The 14,494-nt window shown below is 41.3% G+C and overlaps 1 pseudogene; it reads right to left on the bottom strand.

Moving 5' to 3' along the window:
- The window catches only part of LOC115324079, a 44,427-nt pseudogene extending 31,916 nt beyond the window's left edge, over window positions 1-12,511 (bottom strand).
- Between the last annotated feature and the right edge of the window lie 1,983 nt (window positions 12,512-14,494).

Here is a 14,494-nt window from a genome sequence, read left to right as displayed (position 1 = left end):
CTTCTCAATTTAAAAAAAAAATTCTGCCAATCTATTGCATAAGGCTCCTGGCCATAAAAAAAAAAAGAGGACTGTGCGTTATGGTCCAGTGATCCTGGTTGTTGTCCTTTTTGGATCACTTTTCTTGCATGGGTTTTGAGGCCCTCCCTTGGGAGGAGGCACATTCCGTCTGCGACGGGGTAACCTCCATCTCCTCTACTGATGCCTCCAAGCATTTCGTACGGCTCGGTGCATGTCCACCTTTCTTTGGTGGGTTCTGCCACCCACCCTGAGAGGAGGCATCTTCCGTCTGCAACGGGGTGGCTTCCTTCTCCTGTGTTGGTGCACCAGAGCCTTCACTATAGCTCGGTGCAGCAGCTGTCTGTGCAGCTAAGATGGAACGCCAGGGAGTTGCGGTCTCAACCTGGGATCTGGGAACTTAAGTGGTTGCGCAAGCTGCGAAGAGGACATTTGCGTTCCCACAGTTGCCCTAGGCGATGCAGGTCCCCTGATCACTGCCTCGACAAACGAGCGTCTCTGAAAAACAGAGAGGGGTCGCTTCGCTTCAGGGTAGGAAAAACCCTCTTTCACTTCCAGGGTTAGAATTTATTTTTCTTTCTTGAAATGATATTAAAATCTGGAATACGCCGGGTGGTTCCGCTTACAGTTAACACACCTGGGATCTTCGTGGCAATCATCAGCAGTGTCCTCGCTGCTCCCACATTAGCACATGTCTCCCGACCACGGCGGGAACGCGAGCTGTGCCCACACCGCTGGCAACAGAAGCAGTGGAGATGGTTTGGCACGTAAGACCGGACCCTACAATTCAAATATTCTGCTTTCACAGAGGACGGTAGGCTATTTAGTTCCAAGGTGAGGATGATTTGCTTTGTAGGGATTTCCTTTCCATCCCTTTGGATGGTGATACGTTTGGCAGCGACAACGGCCTGGCCATGCATACCTTCAAAAATTTCTTCCATGGAACATTCCACGAGGTCATCCTCCGAAATAACACCACTGACGGTGATAGGTGTCTTGTGAGCAGACACGATTACTTCTATTTCCTGGATATGGTTAAGGCAGTGCAAAGCCACTGCCTGTTTTTTTTTTTTTTCTCGAATACCTCTATTGAGAGGTCTGAAGTAAACATCTTTTTGCAGTTAAACCTTTCCACTAAGAGACTTTTCAGCACCTTCGCAACAAGAAAAGGTGATATCTTAGACAGTGGCTTGGATGCGTTATCCGCATGAACTACAAAAAATTTGGTGATAGAGTCAGCGTTACTTCGTGAATCCGAAGGAGGAAACTTTTCTTCGTTGCGGACCCTTTTTAGGGACCGATCAGAGGTCTTGTCTTGCTTGGAACCCATATAAATGGGAAGGAAAGTTCAGTGCCCGGGTGCACCGCCCACCACGGAGCCCAACAAGGGGGGTGAGTAATGGGCTATAGCAAGGAGGGCATGGTTGACACAATTACTCTACCAGTGCTGCCCGGGTACTATACCCGAGTGTGGTTGCTGGGACAGGTCATGTTTCCACTCAAGGTTGGCGCTATGACCTCCTAAGAAGTTGAAAAAGGAATGAAGGGGGTGTAAAATAAAAGAAAAAAGAGGTGGAAGGAAATGTGAGAGAAGGAAGAAGAGGGTAGAAGAGGCGACTGGCTGAATCATCCTGGTCGGCCAAGCGAGGACACCCGTCTACGAGACAGGGGCCAAAGTGGTATATTGCCTCGGCCGGGGGGGGGACCCAAAGAGTCCAAACGTACACGGGGCTCAGCTTAATAACAAGGGTCCCCTTTTTACCGGACACGGGTTAAGCCACGCACAGCCAGGCGTAATGGGCGAACCCACATGGCACCAAGCACCTACTAAAGCTAGTGCCCCTGCGTGCGGGAATGGTGGCCCTCATGGCTGCGGTCCTTGGTGAAGCTACTCATCAAGCACCTAGCACCTTGAACTTGAACTTGAACTTTATTTCAGCAACATTATGCCGAGGACACCGGACAAAAAGTTAACAGAAGCTAGTTTGACTGGGTCCGGTGCCCTTGCATGTACACGGAACACAATCATATTTAAACAATCCTAAATATTTCTTACAATATTCAAATCAAACAATTTAAAACGTTCCTATAAAATTTTAAAATCACCGACACTAGAGAACAATTTTTTTTTTAATTTAACAACACAAAAAGTACGCAATGTTTTCTTAGTTATACAATGAATATCGACGCGGTTCATTACAATGTTGTTAAGCAATGTAGGTAGATTATGAGCAAGAGACTGCGCTGTATAATTTGTACGGAAATGGGGAACCTTCCAGAATTCTCTACGACGAACATCGAAGACTGATTCACGCTTAGTCAGGTTTGCTAGCTGTGACAAAAAAGCAATAAACTCCAAAGTTGAAAAGGCGTAAGAAAATAGCAAACGATAGTCATAAATACAAGAAAATTTCATAATATTGCAGCTCAAATATGATGGTTCAGCATGTGTGTCGTACGGAACATTAGCAATGAAACGAATAATTTTTTTCTGAAGAATTATTAGTTTGTTGACGTTACTTTTGGTCGCTGTGCCCCAAACTAAATGGCAGTGGTTGATTTGTGAGCCGAACAGAGCATGGTAAATTTGAATCTTAACTTTTGTAGGCAAAGGAGAGCGACAGTGACCGATAATGCCAGCTACCTTTGCCAGTTTGTGAGTTAGAAATTCTATATGATGATCCCATTGCGTAAACTCTGAAAAAATTATGCCTAGCGTTTTATGATGACTTATTTTTTCAATTTCCCAGTTTCCAATTTTAAGAGCATAACTAGCATCAATATGTTAATTTTACAGGTCTAAAAACAATCGCTTTTGTTTTGGTAGTATTTATTTCGAGGGCATTCTTTTCTGACCATAAGATAAACCTTTCTAAGAAAACATTACCTTTAATAATCAGTTCATCGATATTCGTCGCAAAAATAACATTACCTAAGTGCAGGCGCCCGCAGGGGGCGCCTGCACTTAGGTGCAGGCGCCCCCTGCGGGGCTCGGGGTACGTGGAAACTGCATTCTCCAAACAACTGCTTTCACAGGGGCCCCCTGCGGGGGACATATATATGGACATATATATGTAGATATATATGTATATATTAATATATTCATTCTTGCCTGTGCCCATCATCTATTAAACCGCAATGTGTTGGTTCATGACTATAGAAGCAAACATAAAATAAAAGGTTAAAAAGCGCGAACAAACCAGGACAATAAAGAAACACGGACGACAGGACAGGCGCCTCTCTCTCAACTGGTTTTTATTAACACCAATGTCACCTATATATACACATGGCCCAAACCACATCGAATTCAATCGCGACAATCAGAGCCAACCTTCCAGAAACACCATCTCACTCTGGAGCAAATACAAAGACGGAGCGCTGACGCAATTGTTTTCTTTCTTTTTTATGTAGAATGCCTCTATAATCTCCCTTTCCGTTTTTTCCTTTGCCTTTCTTAAAAACTTTGTGCCAGTCAGGTCAGGTTTACATCCACATCGCCTACAATGGTCAGCGAGATGGCCCCCCGCGTTGTTGCGCACACACAAATTATGTTCACGTGCTCTATCATTGAAGCAGCGCCCAGTCTGCCCAATGTAGACTCTATTACAACTAAACGGAATCTCGTAAACCACATTGGCGACGCACGCAGTATATTGCACCGCGTGTTTCTTGGAGCACGGTGCCTTTTTCTGCCTTGTCAACATCGGACATACCCTGGCAAGTTTACACGGTGCAGAAAAAAACCACGTTAATGTCGTATCTACCAGCTACCTTTTTTAGATTATGAGATACGGTATGCATGTACGGAATGACTTGCACTCGTTTCCTTTCTTTACGTTCCTCGCTGCCTTTTTTACTTCCTTTTAGCTTTTGAAGAAGGCTCTCACAACAACTAGAGATTAGATTAGGGGGGTACCCCGCGTCTGTTAACCTTTTTGATTGTCGTTCAAAACTGATTTTCATCTGTTGATTGCAACTTTTTTCCAGAGCCGCACTTAGACATGTCAAGGCTATACCCCTCTTTACCAGTTTAGAGTGAGCACTTTAAAAAAACACCAGGCTTTTCTTAGCGCGCGGACAATACTGCCAACAGATATGTTCTTCAGTAAAAAGGATCAAAATGTCTAAAAACTGAATGTGGTTTACGAGATTCCGTTTAGTTGTGGCAGAGTCTACATTGGGCAGAGTGGGCGCTGCTTCAATGATAGAGCACGTGAACATGATTTGTGTGTGCGCAACAACGCGGGGGGCCATCTCGCTGACCATTGTAGGCGATGTGGATGTAAACCTGACCTGACTGGCACAAAGATTTTAAGAAAGGCAAAGGAAAAAACGGAAAGAGAGATTATAGAGGCATTCTGCATAAAAAAGAAAGAAAACAATTGCGTCAGCGCTCCGTCTTTGTATTTGCTCCAGAGTGAGATGGAGTTTCTGGAAGGTTGGATCTGATTGTCGCGATTGAATTCGATGTGGTTTGGGCCATGTGTATATATAGGTGACATTGGTGTTAATAAAAACCAGTTGAGAGAGAGGCGCCCGTCCTGTTGTTCGTGTTTCTTTATTGTCCTCGTTTGTTCGCGCTTTTGAACCTTTTATTCAGTAATAGACCAACTAGCCCAAACCCAAGTTTTAATGCAAACATAGAACTGAAGCTGCGTAGTGTTCATTCAAGGCTAATCTGAAATAAATAAATGCAGTATCTTAGCACTGTCACTGAGAACTATGGACGTGACGAACAATGCAACATGTTACGCATCATAAATATAAAGTAGTACTACGAGTGTTTACTTATGCGTCACAAAAGCTTTCAGTATGGGACAGCCCATAAGCGGCTTACTGTTCGCGCCTCACCGTTCGAGGCCATACGTGGACCTGTTAAACTCCTAAGTGGCTGAGCCAGAGTGTCGCATTCCTTTCTCTTCCGTTAAAACTCCACATTGGAGCATAAGAGTTTCACATATGGCCAAAAACGTAGCAAAACGCTGTGGAGAAGTAACGGCCTTTCGGGACGTAGAATTTTAGGAAGAACATGTTTTTCGCACCGCGTTCTCAAAATTTCCATTTACATCAAACTCACGAGCAGGAGGCTTATTCACACTTTTAGCGTTATTTTTTCCAGTTAGACGGATGTGAAATATTCTTTTTTTTAATGAGGCGAGCGGCCTTTTAAAGCGGTCAACGGCAAACGGACCCCGACTACGCAGCCTATGTATGTCTGCTAAAAAAAGTTAAAAATATAATGAGCGAATTTTAGTTGATTAGGGTTCTAATTGTTTGTTTATGCTCGTTTACTGACGTCCAGCGTGGTCGATAATTTTAGTTAATAAAAATTATGTTTTCATGTCCCGTATATGTTTTTCCTGAGATTGATTTCGTCTTAAGAAAAAACACCCATAATAGAACGGTATGAAATAAGTAATACAGTTGACTCTAGTCCATTAAATGCGGAAATTCCTGCGAGATTTTACAAAAATATTAAACCAATAAAAAATTGTACCACACGTTCGAGTAACAGTTTCGGTTTAAGTCGTCTTAGCAGATAGTAAAAATTGTTTCTGTATTTTCTTTTCAGAAGTTATTGTAGCATGCTAAAACACTCTCCAATAATTTTTCTGTCTCTTGTCCTTCTCTTAGCATTCTGGTGGACATGTTACCTGATTTGTGACGTTCGTCAGCCATTTTCCGACCTCGGATTCCGAGCTTGTATCTTGTTGCGAAAACCCATCCAATTGGAAGGCAATAGTAATGGTCTTGTTAGCTATATATTTTGATTAAAAGAAAGAGATAGCATATTGTGAATTAAAATATATCTTACATTATATAGTAATTCTAATTGGCATTTATGTTCGAAGTTTATTAGGATTTAGTTTTAACAACGCCAACTTGAAAGAATATCTGGCATTTATTTTAAAAAATCACCTGCATTTGTGTACTCCATCATAAACGAAATGTATTTTCGCTTTTACTCTAAATTCTCAAGCATTTTTTACCACCTCCTTACACTTAGCAAACAGGAGAGCGTCAGTTTTAAAAATCGTCTAATAACGCATCTTTGCGTTTCCTAACAAAATACGCTGTGGAGTGCACATGTAAGCTGACAATTTGAGAGGATTGTGAGCTTATAATATGCCGCATAATTATGTTGAATATCGTGAAAAAGTACTTAGGTGCGTCGGTCTTCAGACACTCCTCTTTTCCTAATGCAATATTTTGTGTGAGTAATTGGAATCTGTCAGTGAACATTAGGGGGGTGCCCAAAAGTGGCATTGTCTATGTTATTTTTTCTTTGATATTGGTGTCTTGTCATGTTCAAGGTACACAAGCTCCAATGCCTCTTTGTGATATCTGATTTTCATTCGTTCAAGGGTCAAAAATCACTTTGAGAGATCCAATGCTATATTTCTACATAATGCGAATCAGCCCACATAATGTGCATAAACAAATATTCCTCCTAAAAGTGTATCTCATAGAAATACTTAATAGAACCTGACGTGTTTTTATTTTTACGGAAACAATGCAGATGTTCTCCAGTACGTCTCTGGCTGCAGACACACGCACAGAAATATTTATTTTCGAAGTGTGATTATTATTGCATAGTGCCATCGTTATATACAATATATTTACGCCATTTACCGCCACTATGAAAAGGGGAGTGGTATACTTCCGGTTCTCCAATGTTTAACTCGTGTTCGAGTGGGTGTACTAGGACTCTTGGTGCTTTAGCGAACGATTGCGTGAGAGCTGCGCTCTAGAGGTGCCCCAGTGTTGTGTTTCTTTTTAAGTTACCGATGTTCACCGGCACAAACAAATGTCTCAGGTGAGGTTTCTGGAGACGCCTGACGCCACCAACACCTCCAAAGGGCCGCCGAGTTTTGGTGATCGAAGAAAGGCGGCGACAATGCTCGCCCACATCGAGGTGTTGACGACAGGCGGCGCAAACTCAGGAATGAGAGGATGCGGCGGAGCACCGATTTGGCCGACCATCTTTGTACAATGAGAGGTGCAAAACATTTCATTACGGCACGTAGAAATGCAAGATCAATCGAGCTCTGAGAAAGAAACGCTGAATACCAGTGCAAGCAAGTAAAACCATTAAAAAATTGTATATTAAAGACTCGCGACTCTGTAGTGCACCAAAAAAGCTGAAACGAAAACACGCAGGAAAACACACTTATAAACAAAAGCGAGCCTGGAATAAAATAAAAGCGGTTGCTCGCATTCTACGTACCTGCCAGATAATAACATTAGCTGAGGAAGATATCAGCTAACAGCAGTAAATAATCTCTCGCTTGCCGAGTGACGCATAAGTCGTAAAGCGACTCGTCTGCAATTTTTAAATTTGTGAAAACAAAAATACGAATCGTATATAAAAACATGAATCGAAAAAAAAATTGTTGCACGTTTTCTAATTTGTCAATGTTCAATACTCTATAAGGGTCACGAACCTGAGAGCCATATTCAAATACAGGCCAAAGAGGGTTTTTTATGCGCTGAGTTTTATAATCAAACAGCGAGTGCTTTAGATAGCGCTTCAAGTATCAAAGTTTACCGTATGCCTTACGAACAACAAAGTCAACATGTAGATTCCACTTCAAATCAGCCGAAAAGATCACACATAAATATTTGTACGTAGAGACGCCTTGCAAAGGGTTGTTATTAAATTGATTGGAAAAACTGAGCGCGAACATTTTCTAGAGAATATTATTGGCACACTTCCCACCATTGAGGGGCGATTGCCAAGTCGTGCACCACTCAGACAGCCTTTGCAGAACTCTGTTAAGTAATTGTCGATCGTGAACATTTTTACTTCGCTAAACAAGATGCAATCATCGACATAGATTTTCGGTGTCTGGGCGATTATGTGGCCATGTACCATCGTCGTCGATGGGCTGCTTGACTACTACTAATTGTTCAGACAAAAACACTCCAACTAAACTAACTGCAACATAGACGTCTCTAAGCGTTTATTACTTTTATTTTAAAACACTATAAAGCAACAGGTTTTTAGGGATTTTGAAGTACCGATTTTCAAGAGTATATTGCAGGAAGTTTGAAGAATATCAAGGATGAATATTGTTTTTAATTGCCAAACAAAATGATTACTCTTTCTATATATAAAAAAAAACATTCTGGCGCAATACACAAAAACACGGACAAAAGCTGAGCGGTGAATTTTTTTTTTTTTTTTGTGCAGAACGTAAACGAAGTTAAAAATACTCTTTGCCGCAAGAATCAGTTAGAACACTTAATTCTGAAATGCGTTGATGCCTTAATCCTCAAAACTTGTGCAAGAGGACAAGTTTGTCTTCTTATTTTCCTTGAAATAAAGGAATAAATAAAATTAATTTACCTAATCCAATGCACTACTAGGAGGGATTTCAAGATAACAACTTTTACGTCATATAAACGTGTATTATTGATTCCTGTGGCCCTCAAAGTTGTGTCTACACGCAGTTAAAAAATCCTCTTCGTTGAGATTTTATACGAAAACAAAAAAGTACATTGCAAAAGCAAGATCCGTTCCGTTGTGTGGACATGTTTTCATACCAGGTATAAAAATGTATGAAAAACAAAAAAATAGACTTGACACCCCTATAACCGTCCTTATCTGAACACACCCAGAAGCGATGTGCATCTTTAGGTGATAAGAGGCGCTTGGGTCGACGGCGTGAGCGCTGTTCAGCTCAGAACCTTAGCCCTATAAAATAAAGCACCTCGATGAACCTTCTTCTACTGAACAGTAGTCTACTCACGAATTACAAGTATGATGTATGTTTACGACATGCTCTGATTTTAAGTATATGTACAACTTTCAGGGATAGTAGTACCGTGGTTTTAGAATCGCGCTCCCTAGCTGATGAATAATCTCCTTCAACATGAAGGTGCTTGCTTACTTCTTACAGGTATCAAAGTATAAGGTAAAGCCCTTATATCGCTCGTATTTCACGAGATAAGAACTACTTCCGCATCGCAGAACCAACCTTGTACTACTGTTCAACTGCGATCATCCGGCCATTTTGATAGAAAATAGTGCGGCACCTAGAGGCCGTTAAAGTTGCGTTAGATGTTCAGTACAATTTGCAGCGTCTGACTTTCAGAGGATTTTATGGGGAAGAGAGTCTTGAGACGCCTTCGGGACGACAGGTTCAAAGCACATCGCTCTGCCATTGCGGACGTTAAATCACGCGGATTCCATGAGGAAGAAAACGTGCATAAACTAGATCGCTGGAGAACGGTGCGCTGCAGTAAAAGAAGCTGCCATGTGGCACGCATGCTGGCGTATCTTTACCAAGTGCATTGCAAGTATTAAAGAAATCCAGACGGCGGCCCTTTTTTCAACATTTCTATTATAACTTATTCTTAGCGTGGAATGAATAAAATATTGTGAAACTTTTACGTAAGAACGATAATTTTTGTTTTGTTTTATCTTTTCTTTTGTGGGCTAAATTGAACTGCGTAGGCAGTGATATTTTGAAAGTTGTGAACTGTCCCACAGTCTTTGGCTGCGATCGAACCCAAGGTGGAACGAAATATAGCCGACAGCCTCCGAGGTATCCGAAGGGAAGGGACTGGGAAGGCCGCCGCCTTGTGAACAAAAAGTACCGTGCCTTTAGGTTTCAGACGCTTCACCCTGAGGGTATTCGAGAAAATAGCCGCCAGTTGCGGAAATAAGTGTAAACATCTCTCGTATTCCGCGGCGGCCCAATTTGATTTGGCGGCAGCGAGTTTGATGCAAGTGTAAACGTGCCATTAGGTGCTTATTGGGTTTTGTAATCTCTATAATCGAGTACCAAGCCAGTCTTGAATCAGTGGAATCGCTCACGCTAGGCGACAGTAGCATGAGAGCTAGGTCGATCATTCGGTGAACATGGGTCGTCACTTTGTTTTCAATTGAAGTCTGTATTGACAGCAGTGTTCGATTCCGCTGGCGGTCGTCATCGGTTAAATCTTGCGAATATAACAAAAACAGCTTGCCTTTTTTGCTTTGCGGAAACATTTTCTTTAAGAGTACTTCATTTTTTTTGTATCATAAAGCAGAAAGGTATCAGAGTAAGAAGAAATTGAAAACTCTGAGTGATCACGTTTAAGATTACTTAGATTTTAAACCATGTTCTAACACCTCGTCCGTTATTTACAAGTACGTTTACATTACTGGCCCCTAGAAACGTTTTAAGGGTGTGTATAAAAGTGCATAAACTCTTTAATTGTTTTTTTTTTTCTTAGTCTATCAGGAATTTTTTTTTTAATAATCGCTGTTTTCTCCGTCCAAATGAAGCACTCGCCAAAATAAAATATATACCTAAGTACATCAGCGGGTGTCTCTTCATAGACACCGGAAATGCTCCAGTCTAAATATAAGATATCTAGCGCCAAATCGGCCATACCAAATCGCTCGTCGATGCACTGAGCAGTGTAAAGTAGCGTAAAATGTGGGAGGCGTGCGTTTTCGTTCAGATGGAAAAACAATTTCGTTGAATGGCATATCTCGCTACAATCCTCTAGAAACAATTGATTGGGTCGCAATCAAAGCTCTTCAGTGTTCTTCAGGGGAAGCTCTTTTTGCTCGTTACAAGTGGGCAAATTTTGCGTCTCTGATTAGGGCAAATAGGAACGAAGATAGACACAAAAAATGACGCCACAACTGCCTTAACTACAATATTTCTTGTTTTTATATTAAAATCCACTCTAGAATCAGGTGCACAGTAAAATAAGACTTTATATCAATCGTCTTGCACCCCTTGCACGGTTACAACAAAAGCGCACCTAAAGGCACTTTTTTTTTCCAGCGGTATAACGCCCTTAAAACAATCGTAATACAAAAAATACGTGTAACACTGCTTCGTTTGAAAATTAGTCGCATTACAAGATATTTCTGTTCCTTATTGATGTCAAACATCATTTAAAAGGCAGTCCATGAGTCATTCTCTCAAATATACATTATGATTGTTTATGTTTTTAACCTGTAGTTTCATACATTTTCTCATGGAACCTCATAATCACCAAGGATTCATTAAAAGTACAGCCTTTTTTTAAACGTTTAGAGCTCACCGCGCGCGTGGCCGGATCGGACTCGCTCTCGTGCAGCGGCGCTCTTATCATCGGCGCCCGCGGGTTGCGAAGGTTGTGGGATCAAGGGGGAAGTTCACTGTTGCATCGCGCTCGCCTTGATAACTAAGTGCAGAAAAATAGCGGTTGCGCCGTGCGTCTTCCCTGCGCACGTTGCCTCCTACTACAGTGCGGAGGAGCTGGCCCGGCCCTTAATAAATAACGCACTCCCAGCCGTCACAGTGACATTGCATGTTTGTTTTCAGTCTCCTTACATGTAACAAATTATTATGTTCTGAGCTAGATAAGAACATTTCGCCGCGTGTTCAGGGTCGACATTATGCACAATATTGATGTATTCATTGCACTTCTGCCTCGGCGCTGATTTGAGCGCGGTTTTTGCAGCAGAGTAAATCGATGTCAGGTCCAGCAGCTACCGGCTTTGGAGACGACAAGGCCGATCAAGAGAAATCCTACTTTCTTTGCAGGCACTGCTGTCTGTAACAGACTTCCCAGCCAGCAGCGCGGCAGAGGTGCAATAAATGCACTAATATTGTGCACGATGTCAACCCTGCACACGCGACGAAACGTGTTTATCCACAGCGGAACATAATAATTTGTTTAATGTAAAGAGAGGGAAGACAAATCCGCAATTTTACTGTGACGGCTTTGTAAAGCGCAGGGTCAGCGCACCATAAATTGCTATGACGGCGCCTCCGAACTGCAGCGGCACGCGACGAGAACAGCCAAGACGAACGGAACGGTTATCAGAGCGAGCGAGACGCGAGAGCGGAGTTCACCGTCGATCGTAAAAATCTCGCAGCCAGTGAGCGCCGACAATAAAGGCTTGTTCACACACTTGCAACCTGTTAGGACCGACTGAGACAAGACCGGTATTAAGTGTCTTGCGACGGCTTAGGACCAGCTCAGCAACATTGCCTCCAGTGCTAAGCTCTCGAAGGTTGCCTAAAACACGGTCTTGGTCCTTCGCGGTTGCAAGTGTGTCAACGGGTCTTAAGAGCGGCGGGGGCGAGCCCGCTCCGACCACGGGAACGAGCCCGCTCCGACCACGCGCGCGGTGCGCTCTAAAGCTTAAAAAAGATTGTACTAACCTGTTCTAGCAAAACTTGGGCCGTCGTTTTGACACAATCTCGGAAATATTTTTTTTTTTTTTTACAAGTTTTTGCTGCATGTGAATATTGCTAGAAACGACAACAGAGCTACTCAAATGTTAGCAGAAGTCAGTTGCCGCTGGGAACAAAGCATGTTCAATGGGCTTGAATCCTTTCCCTGCGTGATCACGTTTAAAGAATAACAGTGTTAGAATAATTGAGGGTATAAATTACCCACCTGAGTTTCGGTTCTTAAAAATCTTCAAAAGCCTTGCTTCAGCAGAAAACCATAAAATTAATGAGGCGAATGCCAGCGCTCCGACAATAATCCTCATGTTGGATTGTTTAGAATGGCAGAAGGCAAAGTATTTTGTTTACTTCATGAACACCTTTTTATGTATGTGCGATGCGGAAGACCCCAGACCTTTTCATTAGTAAAAGCTTCAAAACATGCAGCAGTTGTGGTCATTTCCGTCATTATAACGGTTTCTTTTGATCTGTTTGGTGTCTTTTGTTCGAATAATGACGTCTATTTAAAAGGAACTTACGTTGATAAACGTGTCCAGGCGGAAGTTTATTTCATATATATGAAAATTACTTCCGCGTTCGTTGACTTTAAAAGAACTAAAGTTTTAGATATATGCAGGTATCTTAAGCAATCCTATTTTATCCGCACCAAATCTATGGTACAAATACTCCTATAAAATAATTCAGTTAAGGAAATTTTAATATTATTCATCAAGTAATGAAGAGCTTGTTAACCAATCTATGTTTATACTACGAATAAAAAAATTGATGTTGGTGTTAGTATTACTTTGTCATGAGAGTCTAGCAACTCCCATGTTCTTCAAATACACAAAAAAGCGATAAAGTTTACCCATTTTGTTTTAATTTTTTTACTGTTTACACAATGTTCTTTAAGAAAAACGTGAAACCTACATCATTGTGGCTTGTGCATATGAGCTGAACGACGAGGCGCACACTACGTTAAAGAGGTAATGCTTCTAAAAGATGAGTAATTAACTAAGATTCACTAATTAACTTTTTATTAGAGGATATAGAACGCATGTTTAGACTGGGAAATTGAAGACAAGAGAAACATCTTATACGTATAAGAAATGTCTTGGTCCAATCGACGCATATAATCAAATAAGATCATATAAGATCATCCAAGAACCTTATGAGAACAATGTTGTATGCTCTTACATGATCGTATTTGATGATATGCGTTCCTTGGACCAAGAAATTTCTTATACGTATAAGATGTTTCACTAAAGGAGCCAGTCTTAGAAGTTCTGAATCGAGCGCGGAGTGCGAGCTATCCATCGCCAAAATTTACTCTGAAAACTGTCCCAAGTCAAAACCAAACTTTGGAAGCACTCCGGAAGGACAATCCCTGTTTTTTAGAGAGGCCCACTTGGTTATGACGACATTTCGTCACTTCTTTTTCTTTACAGCGCGAAAGAGTTGATAGCAGTAGGCGCTCCAAAGCTAAAAAAAAAAATGTGATACATCAACTTACAAACCATGACAATATTTTTTTTTCTTTTAGTGTTGATATTTTAAGCTATTTTAAAAGTGGAAAAATAATACTGAAGAGCCGCAATGGAAAGCAACTGGTCGCGTTCGCTAAGTTAGTTTAACGCCTCTTATGAACACCCTAACCACGTGAGAATCTTGTACGATGCGGGGGTTGTCCTTCCGGTGCGCTTTGGGGATTTGGCTTCGGTTTCAGAAAGTTTCTAGAGTAAAATTTGGCAATGGACAGCCCAAACTCCTTCCTCGATCCAGGATTTCTAAAAATTTGGCTAGCCTTCGACATTCACTACCTCCGATTTTGCAATACAAACATTTTCCCTAATCCTCTCATTAAACTGTTGTTTGGTGACTTTTAGTTAATTACTCGTTTTAGGCGCATTATCTCTTTAACATAGTGTCCGGCTGGCCGTATAACTTTTCTGCACAAACCGCAAAGCTGTACGTTTTACCTCTTTTATGAAAATTTTGTGAATAATAATAGAAGACAACTGTATATAATTGCCTATTTTTGTGATTTGTTTCAAAATTATTCACTCCTTAACTACTTTTCAAGCTAATGTAAAGTATAAGGGACTTTGAGTGCAATGGTCTAATATATTAGTAATTTGTGGACCTTAATTAACTTTAGATTATTTTTTGAAAATTCTTATATAACTTAAAATACCGTATTTCAAAAGCTGTTTGTCACACGTTCGAATAAAATAAGTAAGTTTGCCCGTGCAAAATTAAATAGGTGCCGTATATAAAAGGAGAAGTAATATCTGATTTACGTGTTTATT

Source organism: Ixodes scapularis, unplaced genomic scaffold (assembly GCF_016920785.2).
Source record: "Ixodes scapularis isolate PalLabHiFi unplaced genomic scaffold, ASM1692078v2 PGA_scaffold4__175_contigs__length_147842914, whole genome shotgun sequence".
NCBI lineage: Eukaryota > Metazoa > Arthropoda > Arachnida > Ixodida > Ixodidae > Ixodes > Ixodes scapularis.
This window is presented reverse-complemented; position numbering and strand designations above follow the sequence as displayed.